This window comes from Lontra canadensis, unplaced genomic scaffold, assembly GCF_010015895.1.
Source record: "Lontra canadensis isolate GAN:19392208 unplaced genomic scaffold, GSC_riverotter_1.0 scaffold198, whole genome shotgun sequence".
Lineage (NCBI taxonomy): Eukaryota > Metazoa > Chordata > Mammalia > Carnivora > Mustelidae > Lontra > Lontra canadensis.
Window position 1 is genome coordinate 33,025 of NW_022631192.1, and position 18,591 is coordinate 51,615.

An 18,591-nucleotide genomic window follows, 5' to 3' on the forward strand; every position below is an offset into this window, starting at 1 on the left:
CCACTTTACTCAGGGACAACAGAGTTGGTCATTCTAACTGCAGTATTTTCAATATGTTATTAACTTGACAGTCACATTTTTTTTTTTCTTTTTACCATCAGCAAATATTTTGGAACAAAATGAGGCAGGCTCATGCAATCTTGTCTTTCTTCAGAGAACATTTTGTCACTAACAGGCATGTTAATGAAGTGTTTCTGGATTAACCTGTGATGTCATAGTGCTTTTGTGTGTGATGGTTTTGGACTGAACTTAAAATTAGCCTACAAGGAATATATACATTGAGGAGGAAAATAGATAACACTATGTCTTGAGAATATGGAAGTTTTTAAGGTAGGAAAACATGGAATGAATGTCTATGGGAATATCTCTCTAGATATTCAAAAATACAATTTTCAACAAAATATTTTATAGATGTTTAAAAAATTGACTTCTGTCTAAAGTCCAGAGATCTTAACGTTGATGGTCTTTTTTTTTTCTTTTTAAGATTTTATTTATTTGACAGACAGAAATCACAAGTAGGCAGAGAGGCAGGCAGAGAGAGAGAGGGGGAAACAAGCTCCCCGCTGAGCAGAGAGCCCGACACAGGGCTCGATCCCAGGACCCTGGGATCATAACCTGAGCCGAAGGCAGAGGCTTTAACCCACTGAGCCACCCAGGGGCCCAATGTTGATGGTCTTTAAAGAGAACTCCTCTAATCTGTTTCTTTTTTATTTCTTTTGGTAAGAGTTTAATTGCCATTAGAATTATTTTCAAGTTAAGAAGATAAGAAGATTGACTTATTTTCTCACTATGTAAATGCTTTAATGGCCAAGTCTGTTCGGAATGTGGCCTCAAGACAGGAAAAAGAGCAAGTGCATTCAGAGACATGATCATCAGAGAACCGGTGGTGAGTGAATAGAGTTCACACAGCCTCCATGCGCTTGAACATGTCTGTGAACCACTCTGAGATACACTGGAATAGCTCCTGGATGGCTGTGCTGTTGCTCCTGAAGGTGGCAGACATTTTTAGCCCTCGAGGTGGTGGGTCATAGATGGCTGTCTTATGTTTTTAGGGATCCACTCAATGAAGTAGCTGCTGTTCTTGTCTTGGACGTTCAGCATCTGCTCATCCACCTTCTTCGTGGACATGCGGCCCCTGAATACTGCAGGCGCGGTCAGGTAGCGGCTGTAATGTTCTTGGCATCGAACATGTGCTGCGTGAGCTTGGCCACTGTCAGCGCCACGTACTGTTGGCTGCTCTGGCTGGTCAGTGGGGTGAAGCCGGGCATGCAGAATTGCAGTCAGGGCAAGAGGACCCTATTGATAGCCAGCTTGTGTGGGTCAGCATTGAGCTGCCCAGGAAAAGGCAGGCAGCTGGTGACCCCACTCATGGTGGCTGACACCAGGTGGTTGACGTCCCCATGGGTGGGTGTGGTCAGTTTCAAAGTTCCAAAGCAGATGTCATAGGGGGCCTTGTTATCAATCCAATAGCTTTCAGTCTGGGTTATCTATGAGCCGGTGGGCTGAGATCATGGCATCATAGGGCTCCACCACCCTGTCCCACAGGTTGGTCCAGGGCGCCACACTGAATGTGTTCATGATCCCGTCTGGGCACCCCTCCCCAATCTTGCTGATGAAAAGGGTACCCATCCCAGGCTCAGTAACCCTGCCTGGGGAGTGGGTCAGCAGGAAGCCCTGCAGGCAGTCACAGATTTAACGTTCTTTCCTCACAATTTCAACGTTCTTTCCTCACAACTTCAACGTTCTTTCCTCGCAACTTCCAGCCCAGAGTCGATCAGCTAAGCTCTTCACCCGCTGTGTAGTGCTCCTTGGCCCACTGTTCCGCCTAACTCTGACCAGAAGCCATGTTGTCTGGCCTGAAGATTTGCCCAAAGGGTCCCAAGCACACGGAGACCATAGTGCCCAGCTCCAGGTCCACAAGCACAGTGCAGGGCACGCACTTGCCCCCGGTGGCCTCCTTGTAGTACTCGTTGATCTGCTCCAGCTTCGGATCCCTCTCACTGTGGTAAATGCTGGCAGGGTCGATGCCATGCTTGTCGCTGATGACCTTCCGAATTTGGCGCGGATCTGGTTTCTGCACTGGCTGGCCTGGAGGGGCAAGATCTTCCTCCGGGCGACAGCCAGAGTGGCGCTGGCGGAAGAACCACACAAGAGCCCAGGAGCTGGCGCGAGGAGTGCTAAGAGTGACTTTTTAAACTTCAGAATGAACTTCCCTGCTATGACTGACTATATTTTCTAATACGAAGAATTGTAAGTTTTCACAATAAAAGCATAAGCTTTTAGTATACTTTGATTTTGAGCTTTATGCCTCATCCGTCTGCCACATAGGTGTATTCTAGTTGGCATCCTGATAATAGCCCGCACACTACGTGCAGGTTAAAAGGTACTACTTATTAAATCAACTTACTACTTATACTAGGGAAACTGACACAGTATAGATATGTTTTAAAATTTATACTTGTCTAATAAAAAATAGAAATGGTCAATAACAAGAAATCTAATTTCAGGAACTTTAAAATCTATTTGGTATTACTAACTAGAGAATGTCCCTTTTATTTAGTTGGCGTGTTGGTACAAGTAAACCTTCCTTACTTTCTCTAAAAAGACTGAAGATTATTTCACTAGAGGCAGGATCCCCATCATCCATTAAAAAAAAAAAAAATTATCCTCTGTACCCAAAACAGGGTTTGTAGATAGTAGGCCAGAAAATATTTGTAGAAATGCAGAAGCTGTAATTTAGTACTTCCCTGTGGTTTTAAATAATATTACACAAATAATATTACAAAGGCAAAAATAATTGAATAAAAATTTAAATGACCAAATATTTTAATTTGTTTAAAGTTATATGTATATTCCACTTCTGTGAGAGCTAAGAGAAGGTCACAGAAAAAAAAATCAGAAGATGGATGCAGCTACCTTTTTGAAAAGATCAAGTGCCACTGAATTCGTAGAGTAACAGAAAGTTATATTTAGAAGTAGACTTAAGGTATGACAGTTCATGACATGGTATTTATTAAGGAACACACTTCACATATGGGAGTTGACTTTTTGCTCTAGCATGACTTGCCTTGCACCTCCTTTATACAGAACAAACAAAAAATGCTTTTGTACATGACAGTGTGGCAGGGTTTCTCAATTTGATTCTCTGAGGTAGTATTAAAAAGGTGTTAAGTAGTAATCCACTGCATAAGTTGCCATTTCAATATTTGTATAAGCCAAATATAACATAGGCATCAACAATGCATTGTGTTACTGAAAGCTTTTGATTTTTTGTTTGTTTGTGTGTTTGTTTCTTATTTGAACATACACCTAGTAATCATCCAATACTTTCCTCATGGACCACCATTGTTATGCTCCTGTTAGCTGATGGTAGAAATAGCTAGCTGTCAGAAAGTATTTCTCCCATTTTTCCATTATAGCTTTGCTGCTGGGTATGTGGTTGCCCAGCTAGAAACCATATTTCTCAGACTCCCTTACAGCTAGCTAGATGTGGTCCTTTAGCTACATTTTCATTAATGGAATGTTACTAGAAGTGAAAGCGACACTTCTAGCTATGGGTCTTAAAGTACTGGGTATGTGAATTTTTTATACTTGCCCTTTTCCATGAGCAGCAGGGTCACTTTTGGGATTCTAATAAGAAAAAGTTACATCTGTATTTTTAAACCCCTGTTTTATGAGTATCTTATTAGACCAGCTTAGGTGTCTCCCTAATACAGGTGGGCCAGCCATAGTTTTAGCTCTCCTTGGTCCCAAATGAAACCAAACCATTAACTCATTATTTTAGATGCTGCCACTTTCCTTTGAAAATGAAACTCAGCGTGCACCTGATGGCTCAGAGCACTGGGCCTCTGCTTTCGGCTTAGGTCATGGTCTCAGGGTCCTGGGATCGAGCCCCACATCAGGCTCTCTGCTCGGTGGGGACCCTGCTTCCCCCTCTCTCTCTGCCTGCCTCTCTGCCTACTTGTGATCTCTCTCTCTCTGTCAAATAGATAAATGAAAAATCTTTAAAAAAAAAAAAAAAAGAAAATGAACTTCAGAACATTTAATTTTAATCTACTGAAAGGTGAATTGTATTAGAGGAAATATATTCATTTTGGTAGTAATCATATAAAGACAAGTAGTAACTGTTGGATAGAATTTCAGGCCAAGTTGAAAATATTTAGGAAGTGAAAATATAGTGAAAATATTTAGGTGCTGTGTACAAGCGAATTCCATTTAATAGGACACTGGGAATTCCAGCTCTACATAGTGCTGCTCTCTAACACTGATACTAAAAGAGAAAAGCCAAAAAGAGACTTGGTCCTTTTCATGATCTTTGCTGCAAGTACCCTAGAGGCTCTAAATGACCTCCAGGCTTCAAAATCTTAACATTATCCATCAATTCCACTTTGCTTTGGGCAACTGTATGGACTATCTCTTCCCTGACTTTAAATGGACTGGTATGAAGTTCATTTAATGATGGATGTATTATTCAACAAGTGTGTATTAAATGAAAGAGTGAATAGATATTTATTGAGAGCTTACTGTGAGTCAGGCACTATTCTATTAACCAGAGATTCAATGATGAACCAAAGAGACAAAGTTGTTGTCCTCATGGAGCTTGTATTTCAATCGACAGAGACAGAAAAATACATGAGTAAACAAATAAAAACATTCAGATATTGATAAATACTGTGGAGGAGATAAAAACGGGTGCTATAATAGGGAGTGACCCAAGATGAGGATTCTTTACATAGGATTCCCCAAAATTCTTCTCTGCTAAGGTCCTATGAAGCTGAGATCTAGACGGTAGTAGAGGCAGTCATTGGAGAACTAGGAGAAAAGTGTAGGCAAGGATGATAGGTGCTAAGTCTTTGGTGGGGGATTCACATTCAGTTTTGGTGATATGCGTATGGTATTTAACTAATTATTATATAATAATAAATAGCATTTGAGTGGTATCAAAGTGCATATCAAAAGTATCAATAGTTTTACTGAGAGCCCAAATTAAAATACACAGAACTTTGTCTTCATTTTGTTTAGTATTGGATGTTGTGTGAATCAGGTATGCAGATTTTATAACTGCTGGCAAAGGGTTATCATCTAAAATAAATTTAAACAAGGGATCTTGTTCAGCATAATAGTTTATTTTCTTTACATTATTTTTCATGCAAAATTCAGTTGTTATGAAGTATTATTTTGTGAAGTTTGACTGGTACAGTTAAGATGTAACTACCTTTAACTACGTAAAACAAAAATAAATAAAAAATTTAGAAAGATTTATTTATTTAGTAGAGAGAGAATGACAAAGCAGGGGGACGGGTAGACAGAGAGAGGGAAAAACAGATTCCCTACCAAGCAAGGAGCCTGAGGCGGGGCTGGATCCCAGCCCTGTGGGATCCTGACCTGAGCAGAAGATAAGAGTTGGTCACTTAACTGCCTGAGTCACCCAGGTGACCAATAAATAAATAAAATGTAATAAAATCTCATTAACTGTTGTAATTGCATGTACAAAAAAAATGGGCTGGAATGGTTGCATAAAAAATTGAAGAACTCTGAATTTAGATGAAATATCTAATAGATATAATTAAATAACAGAAAATAATTTAGCAAATGGAAGAAAATCTGAGGTCTCTCTTGATCAATGCATATTAGAAATTGTTGAAAAATACTGGAAATACACAAACTATTTTTCTGTAAAAATCTCCAAAAATCTGAACTTTAACACTTCTAAGCATAAACTTATTAAAATATCATAAGAAATGCAATCAGTATCTTGCAGAAACTAGGAAGGACAAATTTACTGCTGAGTAGAGTATCTGTGACCTGGAAAACAATATAAGGATTTTTTTTTTTTAAATGACTCCCAACAGTTCTTTTAATAAGTTCAGGTAAATTGGAAATCAAGAATGCAATATGGATCTCACTTTACGTCTATATCCTGCCTGGAATGCATGAAAAAATCAAAACAATATTTGCCATAATACAACATGAGCCAAGCTATGAAATTTAATGTTCCAAAGAAGATTCAGCATGCCTGAACAAGAATACAATGAGGAAAAAGTTACTATAATTATGAAACTTATGACCATTAAGTTATTTATGTTGTATATAATTCCTGCATCTTTTTGTAAACCTTTAAATAAGCAATCTAAGAAAATAATTTTCTGGGAAGTGACTGAGATAAGCACAGATAAGAAATTGAAATGAATTATTTGGCAGCTATTGTATAGTAACATTAGATTTAATTCTACTATTGAAATTGCCTGTGTATTGCAAGCAGTTAGGAAACACTTGCTCAGATGATCAACACCTATTTCCAAAAGTGCAGTTATGGATAATACGCAAAGTCACAAATCACCATGGACTTACTTTAGGAATCAATCCAAGAAGTATTCAAACAGATAACTTTTAATAAGTCAAGTTCCAGCTGTGAACTTCAAGACAAACATAAGAGATAAACATAAAGAGCCAGGCATAATACAAAAGAAGTAAGTCCTCTAAAACTGGAAATCTGCAGAGTTCTAAATCCTCAGGAATCCATAGGATGTCCACAAATGCATTTAGAGGGCAAGACGTTCAGAGCTAATATAAAATCTGACTCATTATCTTACTGTAATTTAGTATTTCCACTTACAAGAATTCTAAATAGAGGGTAGCTAGAATAGCTGCATTAATCTAAACTTCTTTTCCATCAAAAGTTCATTACAAGCGCCCTTGGCTCTGTTCTCATCCCTTCATCCCTGCACATCTCTTCTGCATGACTTCAAAGAGAACTCTCCACACAGGAGATAGAAAAGGGAGGCTGGGGGATGAGACCAGGGCCACCTCTATTAAGAGAGAGGCTTAATTAAGTACATATTTGAAGAGTGCCTTTGACATGAAAAAGCAGTAAGAAAATTCAGTACTATTAACACCGAACGAGAAGTGCTTGGTCCTGGGAGCAAAGCCTTATAGAGATTAAGAAAAAAGTTTATATTCTCCTCCTCCAGGCAAGCGTTTTTCAATGGGGTTCTTTATTGATTTGTCATCCTAAGAGAGTCTGTAAATCTAGCATCTGCATATCGATTACTGGTTTGGATGGAGGAAGAGGAAGCAGAGAGTAAAAGATACATCTTTCTTAAATCTGAATAAAACTACAGAATGCATGCTTCAAATGTGTACTCATTTCTTTACAAAAGGACTTATTATACGTGTAGAATTTGGAGAAGAACAATTTGTATAATAAAGGATGATCTTTATTTTCATTTGTTACTTAACAGAAATTTAACTGGTATGTTATTATCAAAATGACCAATATTAACATAACAGCGCTTGAAAATTGGAAATACTGTTATTCCACAGATATACAATTCTAAAATAAGATGCCAGATCGAAATGCAAATTATCCAAGAAAAATAACTGGTTAGAAGGCTCTTAAACCTACAATGAAAGGATTGGGGGAAAAAAAGTGCAGAGTAGGAAGAGAATATTTGTGCAGAGATTTCCTTCAAGAGCTGGTTCTGGATTCTTAGTTCCATGACCCATTCCAAGGATGAGGAATGGGATTTCCCCTTCCTCTGCCTGAAACCTAGAAAGGGGAGCTTCATTGGAAGTTTTGGAGAGCTTGGATATGCCCTTATAATTTGGGGGACCCTTTGGTCTGCCATCTGACAAATGCTCTGACATTCTTCAGGGCAAGTTCATGGTTCTCTGAGATGGTGGTGTTGAGAGAAAGAAGAGGGTTCATTTGTGAATTAACTGCGTTCTCACCTGTGGAAGGGCAAAAAAAATCACAAGATTTTTCTTTATTTTTTTTTAAAGATTTAATTTATTTATTTGACTGTCAGAGATCACAAGTAGGCAGAGAGGCAGGCAGAGAGAGAGAGAGAGAGAGAGAGAGAGAGAGATGGGGAAGCAGGCTCCCTGCTGAGTGGAGAGCCGGATGCAGGGTTTGATCCTAGGACCTGGGATCATGACCTGAGCTGAAGGCCGAGGCTTTAACCCACTGAGCCACCCAGGTGCCCCCAAATTTTTCTTTAGACCAGATGGAGATGACAAGGATGGAGCCATCCTAAAGCTGTTTTGAATTCTGTTGAGCTCTATTTCCAGGATAGACCACAGGACTCTTAACTGGTAGTCTCTGTATAAAGTAGATACCTGAGGAATTTGAGGTGAGGGAGAGGCAGGGATCTGAAGAAAAGTTATTGCATGGGTACCCACAGGTATTGCAGACAGAGGATGCTAGCCTCCAACAAGTCCACAGAAGTTTTAAATGTCTCCCAGGCCAAGTTCCTGCAATGCCATTTTGTGATGCTACCTCTCCAAGTAAGAACTTCCCTTCCCCCCATTTGGCTTCCACTCCTGTTAATTTAGGACTGGTATTTACAGGAACAGGTGAGCACAGGATGAGGTGAGTGAGACAGAAAGACTGGTTTCCTATATATTCCCCACTCCCCAAAAACCAGGCTGTGGGTGAAGAGAGAAAGTAAGATAAGTCAAGGTGGGGGTTCTGGTTACTGGGGACTGAACAGTGTGATTTCTGACACAAGACCATTATGTTTGTGACATAAACAGACTATACAACCTGTGATTATCTAAAACTAACAAAAGTTTCATCCAATATCAAGTGAAAACTACTCCCAATAGTAAAGAAAAAATAGTGGGATGAAAAGATACAGTTTTGTTTTCAGTTTGCCCCATGATTCAAAACTGACTAAAAATGAGACATGTCTGTTATGTTGCTATGTAGTCAAATTAATCACTATAGGACACAAACTTATTATTCTTTAAAGTTAAAATATGATTTTAAAAGCAGAAAGAGCAACAGTTGAATAAAAACCTCACCAAAGCCTTCAACTTTATCTTAAAATATTATTGGCAAAAAAGTTCACTATTTATAATTATACTTAGAAGACCAATTATTCAGTGACAAACCAAGAAGTAAAAGATAATTCATAGTAACTATCACATATACATAATAACTATTTTAAAACTCAATTTGTTAGAATTACATGTTAGACAAATTTAAGTTCTTCAATGGAGACCTGTCAGCCATTATCTAATGGTTCAGATAGAAGATATGCAACCATTTGGTGGAAGGTTGGCAAGATGACCCCCTTGTAAAAGACTTTCAGGGTTCTATTTGTTTGAGTCTTCAATTGCAGACATTAATAAGCAGACATCTATTCATGGAAACCTAAATATTTACCAGTTCTGCCATGTTGTTCTGGTTGTGAACTTTTAGTCAACTGAAGTTACTCTGCCATGATCTATGAAACATCAACATTTTTGTGACTTGACTAGATTTCACTTATTGGAATCAGTTTGGGCAATAGTACTTTAATTCTATTAATTAGCTGCCTTGCTTAAGTATAAAACTGAGTTTCTATTTTTATGCTTTAGAGATCAAAGCCTAGGACAGAAGGGGATGTTATTGAAATAGTAGCAAAGAGACAAATAAGGCAGGAGCTGCAAAGAACAGTTTTAAAAAAGTGGTTCTGTGCAATCCTTGGTTAGTAAATAACATCTGTACAAATAGTTACTCATGAAACTTGTATTATTTTGTTTTTTGAAGTTATTTTCAGGATTGACCTAGAACTTAGAAAAATGACTGACAAATGAATCAGTTTTGAATCTGTCAGTTTTTACTCACACTGTCGGGCTCAGACCTTCATCTTTCAACTGGATTTTGACAATACCTTCTTTTTCCATTACTTCCCTTATTTTAATGTTGCTCTCCTCTCATGGACCCTCCACTGTATTGGCAGATTTTTTAAAAAGGTTTTGTTTATTTTTAGAGTTAGAGGGAGTCTGAGAGCACAAGTGGGGGGAGGGGCAGAGGCTGAGGGAGAGGGAGAATTTCAAGCAGACTCCCTGCTGACTGTGGAGCCCAACCCGGGGCTGAGATCACGACCTGTGTGAAAACCAAGAATTGATTGCTTGCTTAACTGACTGAGCCACCCCCGTCCCCTGACAGATTATTTTCTAATGAAAATCTGTTAACAATTCTCCTTTATTCAAAGTAAATTTTTGGTCTTCCATTACCTAAAGGAGTGCTTCTCAGAATTTTTTTTTAAATGTCTTAACATACATATTCATATGGAACTAGCTTGCGAACAGTTAGCTTCAGTCTCATTAGTTATTTGCTCTGCTGTTTTTCTTCCCACTCACTCAAAAAAACATTGAAATGCAAGGGACTAAGAGAGAAAGTAGAAGAATAAGCCTTTTTTATTAAAAGGAATAATTTGTGTCATCAATTACTGATATAATAGCATATCGAGACACTATAGTTTAAAAAATCCACTGGGCTCTAGGATAAATCCAAACTACTCAGTTTGGTGTCCATGGTTTTAGTCAAACTAATTATCTGCTCCTTTCTCAGTCATATCTGCCTCTGACAGGGAAATAATACAAATTATACTGGAGGTGAGAATTTTCTGGGACAAAGGAACATATAAGAATAGGCTAAAGAACAACAGACTTTTTGGACCTCACAGTTTAGCTAAAGTTAGTTCCACCCATGAATCTTCCATACATCTTCAGGAATCTTTTTAACTGGGCATTGTTATGTTATTGGCAGCCATTCAGTTTATAATCCTGATAATATAATAGAATTTAAAATATGATTCTAGGACATAATTGCTAAACTTCTTAGTAACTCAGGAGATTAGAGCTTCATAATTTAAATTTCATAGTCCTGTACATTTTTTACTAGCATGTTAACTTTTAGAGTGGCAGAGAGTCACAATTAACTAGATTTCAGATATTAATATTACATTTAAATAACTTATATATTTTAAATAAAGTATTCATAATTCTATACCTATGAGATTCACAAAAATAAGATTAATTATTATATCTGTAGGTAGAGTAATTTATCAGATCTGATAGTTGGTGAATTCCTGTCTCTAAGATCATTTATCTTTTAATGTTCTGTTCTAAACTGAATGAGTGAAATTTTCCACTTTGATATCAAAAGACACTTTCTTAGCTAAGGATTCAGTGAAACTAAAATATCCTCAAATTTCTATGTTATAAAAAGAAAAATTTCACATTTGTAAATTCCACATGCATCTTTTTAATACACATTTTCTGTTTTAGGTTTAATTTACTTTTTAAGCCATCATTGCACAATTATATGTTACTTTGAGTATACTTTTTTATGAAGTTTTCCATCTTCCTAATTAAATTATGATTTCTTCAGAGAAAGGAATATACATTCTAGCTCTCTGTGTTCCAAATATATAGCTCAGTTCTTTGGGGATACTAAGGCAAATTTAGTTTAGAGGAAACTAATTTTGAGAAGAAAACTTGTGAGATTTTTTTTCAACATGACTCAACGTCATTATCAACAAATATTTGGATGCAAGAATGATCCTTTATATGGAGTGTTTTGTGGCACTTTCCCTCAAAGAATTTATAATCTGTTTATAGAGGCAGGCTGCATAGCTGCATACCCAAGGCTCCTTCATTATATGTTTTCATTAAAGCACAGAGACAGGACCCGTGGGCAGGAAGAGCTGCACTGGGATTGTGAAGAGCAATTGATTATATGTTTTTAAGGCTCATTCGTAAAAGAATACGGACATGAAGAGTTGGAAGAATTCCACAGAAGGATGTGACCAATCTAGATAATGTTGCCAGGGAAAATTTTAGGTATCTGGATGGAATTGAATCAATTCTTTGCAATTTCTGCACTTGGAACTTTTTAAATTCTCTCAGGTAGGGCTTCCCTTGGCACATGTATATATGAACATACCACAGATAGCATTTTGAGAATTAGATCCCCCTTTATTTTTTTAATTGCATGACCATACTTTCTAATAGGAAGTCATGCACATTTTGTAATGTGAAGTGTTAAATTTACAAAGAACTCCAATTAAGGATATGCGAATACTGCAATCAGATTTACTGCTACCTTTGCTTTGGCAGTGAAAAAGTCCAAAGACCAGCAATTGGAGAAAAATAGTGCTAAAGGCCTTCATTTATAAAACTTAATGAAAGGTAAATTATATCTATTGCAATGGGCAATGTTTCAGCAGTCTTAGACCATCATGGCTAAGCCTTATAAGTGAGACAACAACAAAAGCTTCTGATTTCTGATTTTGGTTTCATTAAATCCCAAGACAGAGTAAGTTCTGAGAGCTCTCATTCAAAGTAGTATATCACTTGGACTCCATCCCTATTCTATTTCAAAGCCCATATTCTTTCCAGTTTATCATATTACAAATTAATCTGGTCATTTATGCATGCATGCACATGTACACACACACACACGGGCACACAAATGCATGCTCACACACAGAGACTTAACTTTTCTAATAGTTTTGGAAAACATTTAAGGCACAAAAGATTTCTCTTAGTTGATCAATACTATGTTAAAAATTACATAATGAAGATTCTTATCTTAATTGTTCCTGTTGAATCTTTGTATTTCTACAGTCATAAATAATATATATTCATTTATGCATTTACTCATACACTCTGCTTGGTGTTGAGGATGACTAAGGACCTTTTTCTGTGTCTTAGCAACTGACATGGCAATTGGGAAAAATAAATATATAAACAAATATGTGGTACAGGTAATTAAGATGAAAGTAGGTTCTAGATTCAGTGAAGAAATAAGAGAGAGTGGACAGTCATTAGATGTGAGTTATAGTCAACTGGAGTCTCTATTTTGTGTGTTTGCTGTACAGATAAGATGGTCTTGTTATAAGGTCCTTTTCATAACTACGGTTTACAAGGTCTTGGATGATATCCAGCACAGATCTATCAAATGATAAATTTATTTTTTTCTCTTGTGCCTTTCGTTAGTCTATACATAATTCTGTCATAGATCTTGAAACATTTTGGTCTTTATTATTTGTTTTAAATGTTCTAACTTAACCAGAATAGTACCTCCTAAAGTCAGAGTCTTTTTTTTTTTTTAAGATTGTATTTATTTTTTGACAGAAAGAGATTACAGGTAGGCAGAGGGGTAGGCAGAAAGAGAGGAAGGGAAGCAGGCTCCCTGCTGAGCAGAGAGCCCACTGCAGGGCTAGATCCCAGGACCCTGGGATCACCACCTGAACTGAAGACAGAAGCTTTAACCCATTGAGCCACCCAGGCACCCCTAAAGTCAGAGTCTTTATTCTCTGTGTAGGTAAAGCCTAACATAGAATCAGACTTATATAAGACATCCAATGAATTTTCATAGATCAGATGAGATTAATGTCTTCATAAAACACATAGATTATATATGTACACATATATGTATATGAATATATATGCATACATACATAGAGATATGTATATATGTACATCTTTATTTGTGTGTGTGTTTAATACAGATTATATGTAAGGGAGAAAATTTACATAATTAAACAAAATTTAATCTGAATTTTATCCTAAAAGTGATAATTATAAGAGAGATCAGGGACTAATAAATCCATGTGTATATTAAGAAATTAATGCTCAGAGAGATTGTCAGGACAAGTTCAGGTATAAAGCCAGAGCTAAGACACAGATTTACTGATTCCCAAATCAATATTCTTCCATTTAACTATCCTAGTAAGTGCACTGACACAGGAAATAAGAATAATGACACCTATTTTTTCCTTTCACCCAAGGTTCTCAGCATGCCTTGCTAATTGTATATACGGTTAGAGAAAAGAAAGCTCAAATACCATCAGAATTTTGTCTAATTCACTCCACAGTCAGGGGCTGAGTCCAAAATACAGCCCTTCCTTCATTTTGATCAAAAGATCATATTGGCTATGCTAACCTATTAGTGTCTAGAGAAGCTGTGAGTTAAATTTTTGTGCTTCAAAGGATAAAAAGCATCATTTCTGTTTTGAGATGTTATTAAAAAAATTCTGCATGTAGGAGGTTCATTCAGTACACACTTCTAACATACTTTTAAATCCGTCTTAAAATAAAAGTCTGTCTAGTTTCTCTGAATCTCTTATAAATTGCTAATGTCAATGCTAAGAATATATTATTTAGTTGGAACTTTTAAAAGCAGTACAGTTTATAAGTTAAGAATTATTATTACACAAGGCCTCATTTAGGTTAATGTAATGTAATGTTTAAGCACTTATATTTTCCATCTTTATATTAGTCTTGGTAGGTCATATCTATAAAAGATGCTTGGGATGCTATAGACATTCTTTAATTTCATCCTTTAGAGAAGGTGATGATTGCAATCAAGTATTTATAGATACCATCTCTGGCAATAAGTGTATATATGATAAAGTAATAATATATTAATATTAACAATATTAATATTAATTAGAAATAATAATTATAACTAAAATTATAGGAAAAAAATTACATCTTGAAAGTTTGGGTTAAACATGGTATGATACATGTATATTTAAATAAATGTAATTTTTTTTCTTTTTTTTTATTAATTTTATTTTTTTTAAACATATAATATATTTTTATCCCCAGGGGTACAGGTATGTGAATCGCCAGGTTTACACATTTCACAGCACTCACCATAGCACATACCCTCCCCAATGTTCATAACCCCACCCCCCTCTCCCAAACCCCCTCCCCCCATCAACCCTCAGTTTGTTTTGTGAGATTGAGTCACTTATGGTTTGTCTCCCTCCCAATCCCATCTTGTTTCATTTACTCTTCTCCTACCCCTTTAAACCCCCATGTTGCATCTCCTCTCCCTCATATCAGGGAGATCATATGATAGTTGTCTTTCTCCGATTGACTTATTTCGCTAAGCATGATACCCTCTAGTTCCATCCACGTCGTCGCAAATGGCAAGATTTCATTTCTTTTGATGGCTGCATAGTATTCCATTGTGTATATATACCACCTCTTCTTCATCCATTCGTCTGTTGATGGACATCTAGGTTCTTTCCATAGTTTGGCTATTGTAGACATTGCGGCTATAAACATTCGAGTGCACATGCCCCTTCGGATCACTACGTTTGTATCTTTAGAATAAATACCTAGTAGTGCAATTGCTGGGTCATAGGGTAGTTCTATTTTCAACATTTTGAGGAACCTCCATGCTGTTTTCCAGAGTGGTTGCACCAGTTTGCATTCCCACCAATGGTGTAAGAGGGTTCCCCTTTCTCCGCATCCTCGCCAGCATCTGTCATTTCCTGACTTGTTAATTTTAGCCATTCTGACTGGTGTGAGGTGATATCTCATTGTGGTTTTGATTTGTATTTCCCTGATGCCGAGTGATATGGAGCACTTTTTCATGTGTCTGTTGGCCATCTGGGTGTCTTCTTTGCAGAAATGTCTGTTCATGTCCTCTGCCCATTTCTTGATTGGATTATTTGTTCTTTGGGTGTTGAGTTTGCTAAGTTCTTTATAGATTTTGGACACTAGCCCTTTATCTGATATGTCATTTGCAAATATCTTCTCCCATTCTGTCAGTTGTCTTTTGGTTTTGTGAACTGTTTCCTTTGCTGTGCAAAAGCTTTTGATCTTGATGAAATCCCAATAGTTCATTTTTGGCCTTGCTTCCCTTGCCTTTGGCAATGTTCCTAGGAAGATGTTGCTGCGGCTGAGGTCGAAGAGGTTGCTGCCTGTGTTCTCCTCAAGGATTTTGATGGATTCTTTTCTCACATCGAGGTCCTTCATCCATTTTGAGTCTATTTTCGTGTGTGGTGTAAGGAAATGATCCAATTTCATTTTTCTGCATGTGGCTGTCCAATTTTCCCAACACCATTTATTGAAGAGGCTGTCTTCTTTCCATTGGACATTCTTTCCTGCTTTGTCGAAGATTAGTTGACCATAGAGTTGAGGGTCTATTTCTGGGCTCTCTATTCTGTTCCATTGATCTATGTGTCTGTCTTTGTGCCAGTACCATGCTGTCTTGATGATGACAGCTTTGTAGTAGAGCTTGAAGTCCGGGACTGTGATGCCACCAACTTTGGCTTTCTTTTTCAATATTGCTTTGGTTATTCGAGGTCTTTTCTGGTTCCTTTAAATTTTAGCATTATTTGTTCCATTTCTTTGAAAAAAATGGATGGTAACTTTGATAGGAATTGCATTAAATGTGTGGATTGCTTTAGGTAGCATAGACATTTTGACAATATTTATTCTTCCAATCCAGGAGCATGGAACATTTTTTCCATTTCTTTGTGTCTTCCTCAATTTCTTTCATGAGTACTTTATAGTTTTCTGAGTATAGATTCTTAGCCTCTTTGGTTAGGTTTATTCCTAGGTATCTTATAGTTTTGGGTGCAATTGTAAATGGGATTGACTCCTTAATTTCTCTTTCTTCTGTCTTGTTATTGGTGTAGAGAAATGCAACTGATTTCTGTGCACTGATTTTCTATTCTGACACTTTACTGAATTCCTGTGTGAGTTCTAGCAGTTTTGGAGTGGCGTCTTTTGGGTTTTCCACATATAGTATCATATCATCTGCGAAGAGTGATAGTTTGACTTCTTCTTTGCCGATATGGATGCCTTTAATTTATTTCCTTTTGTTGTCTGATTGCTGAGGCTAGGACTTCTAGTACTATGTTGAATAGCAGTGGTGGTAACAGACATCCCTGCTGTGTTCCTGACCTTGGCAGAAAAGCTTTCAGTTTTTCTCCATTGAGAATGATATTTGCGGTGGGTTTTTCATAGATGGCTTTGATAATATGGAGGTATGTGCCCTCTATCCCTACACTTTGAAGAGTTTTGATCAGGAAGGGATGCTGTACTTTGTCAAATGCTTTTTCAGCATCTATGGAGAGTATCATATGGTTCTTGTTCTTTCTTTTATTAACGTGTTGTATCACATGGATTGATTTGCGGATGTTGAACCAACCTTGCAGCCCTGGAATAAATCCCACTTGGTCGTGGTGAATAATCCTTTTAATGTACTGTTGAATCCTATTGGCTAGTATTTTGGTGAGAATTTTCGCATCTGTGTTCATCAAGGATATTGGTCTGTAGTTCTCTTTTTTGATGGGATCCTTGTCTGGTTTTGGGATCAAGGTGATGCTGGCCTCATAAAATGAGTTTGGAAGTTTTCCTTCCATTTCTATTTTTTGGAACAGTCTCAGGAGAATAGGAATTAGTTCTTCTTTAAATGTTTGATAGAATTCCCCCGGGAAGCCGTCTGGCCCTGGGCTTTTGTTTGGAGATTTTTGATGACTGTTTCAATCTCCTTACTGGTTATGGGTCTGTTCAGGCTTTCTATTTCTTCCTGGTTCAGTTGTGGTAGTTTATATGTCTCTAGGAATGCATCCATTTCTTCCAGATTGTCAAATTTGTTGGCGTAGAGTTGCTCATAGTATGTTCTTATGATTGTCTGTATTTCTTTGGTGTTAATTGTGATCTCTCCTCTTTCATTCATGATTTTATTTATTTGGGTCCTTTCTTTTTTCTTTTTGATAAGTCTGGCTAGGGGTTTATCAATCTTATTAATTCTTTCAAAGAACCAGCTCCTAGTTTTGTTGATTTGTTCTATTGTTTTTTTGGTTTCTATTTCATTGATTTCTGCTCTGATCTTTATGATTTCTCTTCTCCTGCTGGGTTTAGGGTTTCTTTCTTGTTCTTTCTCCAGCTCCTTTAGGTGTAGGGTTAGGTTGTGTACCTGAGACCTTTCTTGTTTCTTGAGAAAGGCTTGTACTGCTGTATATTTTCCTCTCAGGACTGCCTTTGTTGTGTCCCACAGATTTTGAACCGTTGTATTTTCCTTATCATTTGTTTCCATGAGTTTTTTCAATTCTTCTTTAATTTCCTGGTTGACCCATTCATTCTTTAGAAGGATGCTGTTTAGTCTCCATGTATTTGGGTTCTTTCCAAATTTCCTCTTGTGATTGAGTTCTAGCTTCAGAGCATTGTGGTCTGAAAATATGCAGGGAATGATCCCAATCTTTTGATACCGGTTGAGTCCCGATTTAGGACCGAGGATGTGAACTATTCTGGAGAACGTTCCATATGCACTAGAGAAGAATGTGTATTCTGTTGCTTTGGGATGAAATGTTCTGAATATATCTGTGATGTCCATCTGGTCCAGTGTGTCATTTAAGGCCTTTATTTCCTTGTTGATCTTTTGCTTGGATGATCTATCCCTTTCAGTGAGGGGAGTGTTAAAGTCCCCTACTATTATTGTATTATTGTTGATGTGTTTCTTTGATTTTGTTATTAATTGGTTTATATAGTTGGCTGCTCCCACGTTAGGGGCATAGATATTTACAATTGTTAGATCTTCTTGTTGGACAGATCCTTTGAGTATGATATAGTGTCCTTCCTCATCTCTTATTATAGTCTTTGGCTTAAAATCTAATTGATCTGATATAAGGTTTGCCACTCCTGCTTTCTTCTGATGTCCATTAGCATGGTAAATTCTTTTCCACCCCCTCACTTTAAATCTGAAGGTGTCTTCGGGTCTAAAATGAGTTTCTTGTAGGCAACATATAGATGGGTTTTGTTTTTTTATCCATTCTGATACCCTGTGTCTTTTGATTGGGGCATTTAGCCCATTAACATTCAGGGCAACTATTGAGAGATATGAATTTAGTGCCATTGTATTGCCTGTAAGGTGACTGTTATTGTATATTGTCTCTGTTCCTTTCTGATCTACTACTTTTAGGGTCTCTCTTTGCTTAGAGGATCCCTTTCAATATTTCCTGTAGAGCTGGTTTGGTGTTTGCAAATTCTTTCAGTTTTTGTTTGTCC

At 37.1% G+C, this 18,591-nt stretch overlaps 2 pseudogenes; both read right to left on the minus strand.

Annotated features, from left to right (window-relative positions):
- Positions 1–901: 901 nt before the first annotated feature.
- LOC116861440 lies at positions 902–4,595 on the minus strand (annotated as a pseudogene).
- Positions 4,596–7,597: 3,002 nt separating this feature from the next.
- LOC116861439 overlaps positions 7,598–18,591 on the minus strand; it is a 170,671-nt pseudogene continuing 159,677 nt past the window's right edge.